Raw genomic sequence first — 2,090 nt, forward strand, 5'->3', positions numbered from 1 at the left:
GACAGGGGCCAGGAGGTTCGGTTTTCCCACAGAGCATAGTGGTGTTGATTCATAACCGTTTGTGGAGACAAGGAGAGGTAAAAGTGAAATTTGGAACAGAAAGGAGTAAGAAAGTTTTTCCCATTGTATTATGTGTAAACTATTTACCCACAATAAGGTGATAACCTTGGAATAAAAAAGAGACCTCAAAAACAGGGAGACTGACCAAACACAAGAAGGGGAAAAAATAAGACAGCAACGTGCTCCCAGCGACTGAAGAAAAAAAAAAGGTTGGAGTTTGTCAGTATTTTCTACTAGTCATCTTCCTCATTCTCCTCTCCTTCACCTTCATCATCATCTTTTTCACCTTCATCTTCATCCCCATCCGCATCAATGTCTTCCAATTCATCATTATCATCTTCTTCTTCTTTCCCTTCCTCATCATCCATATCTGGAACCAAAGAGTACTGCAGCGGGTTTGGCCAGATGTTGTCTTTGATGACCTCGCCTAGCTCATCCACGCCGCCATCCGGGTGAGTGGTTGGTGAAACAGGTGAAGAAGCTCCTAGTTTCTTCATGCCGCTGCTTCCTGCTGGCTTTGCTCTGTTTGACTTGACCACTTCAGCGGGTCCTTTCCTGATTTCCATTTGTCTCAGTGAACTTTGAGGAAGGATCCCACTCTCGTTCAGATGGAATTCTTTGGAGAGAAATTTATTTTTAAAGTAAAGGTTTTCGTCAAAATAAAAATCCATTTTGTAACCTGATTTAATATCTTCAAACTCTATCACTTCGGATCTGGAGAGATAATGCACTGTCTCCTCATGTTCCTCTTGCAGTACAGACACTTGGAGATGTCGAATGTTGTCACCCAAAACTCTGGGATTTGGCGATCAATTCTGACCTCTTCTGAAAAGATGGTTGGTGGAGTTTGCTGTATTTCTGTTCTACTTTCAAAATCTTTCTCCTGGCTTGCTCATCAGATCTGTGTATTTCATTCTGTACTTCATCGATATGTCCAATTGCTTCTTGTTTTATTCTCCTTTGGGCAGATCCTGAGAAGTTCATGGATCCACTGTCTTGGGTCCTGGAGCCGGTCTAGGCTTCTTTGTTTCAGGCTGGAGTGAAGTTGGGTGTTTGGGGGCCATGGCTTCAAGCATCTTCCGAGCACAGCCAACCAGGAAGGAAGCAGCTGAGAACTAGAACTATCTCTTAAACCCCACTGTCTGTCACAGATACTGAAATTACACTACTCCTCCGTTTGTTCCTGGGCTGTTTTCCACCTTAAAAATAACTTTTTTGGGAATATTAGGTCTAGTGTAGATCCTAACTAGAAAAATTACTGAAAACTTAGACAAATTATTGTGTATTCTTTCATTATCACAACAGAGTATATACTATCTAACTGACCTACCCAATTGTTTAACAAAAACATTACTATAATTTAAGGCCTGTATTTTGTGAAGAAACAAAAGAATATGGATTATTTTCTAGCACAGATGCAGATTTTTTTTTTTTTTTGGCTTGGAAGAAAAACAACCCAAAATATTAAGGTATCATTGTCGCGTAAGTCATTAACCGATTTGTGTTTAAACCAGTGGTTTCATTTCAATTTTTTTCCAGCGCCTTTTAGCACTGCTGTATCACAAAGGTTTTTTTCAAATCATCCATATTTACCTGCTAGTCCCTTTACTGATGAGATAGATCAAGATGGGCATGTGCTCACTGTTTATTCATTTATATGTTTCTTTAAAATTATACCTTGGTGGGGTTTTTAACCTTTTTAATGCTTAAATGAGAGTATTTAGTAATTTAATTGCACAATAAATCATCCTAAAATCAGTGGTGTGAAACAACAGATACCTAGCTTGTTTGCAATGTTATGGCTCACGCTTTGAGAAGGGTTACTCTGAACTTCTTGCCTCATGTTTCTCATTTGGTTACAGATATCTGCTGATCTTACAGTGCTATGAAGGCTTAACTGGGCTCAGTATCCAAGCTGGTTCATTCACAAGGCAGTTGTTGCTGCTGGCTGCCTAAAGGGAGCTCAATGGGGTCTATTCCAGAAACAACTACATGTAGCTTCTGTGACATGCTCAAGTCAGAAGATAAAC

At 39.8% G+C, this 2,090-nt stretch overlaps 1 pseudogene; it reads right to left on the reverse strand.

The window, feature by feature from the left end:
- Nucleotides 1-293: 293 nt before the first annotated feature.
- Nucleotides 294-1,124, reverse strand: LOC121155348 (annotated as a pseudogene).
- Nucleotides 1,125-2,090: the final 966 nt, after the last annotated feature.

The sequence above is a fragment of the Ochotona curzoniae genome, unplaced genomic scaffold, assembly GCF_017591425.1.
Source record: "Ochotona curzoniae isolate NIBS_2020 unplaced genomic scaffold, NIBS_Ocur_1.0 contig_291, whole genome shotgun sequence".
Taxonomy (NCBI): Eukaryota; Metazoa; Chordata; class Mammalia; order Lagomorpha; family Ochotonidae; genus Ochotona; species Ochotona curzoniae.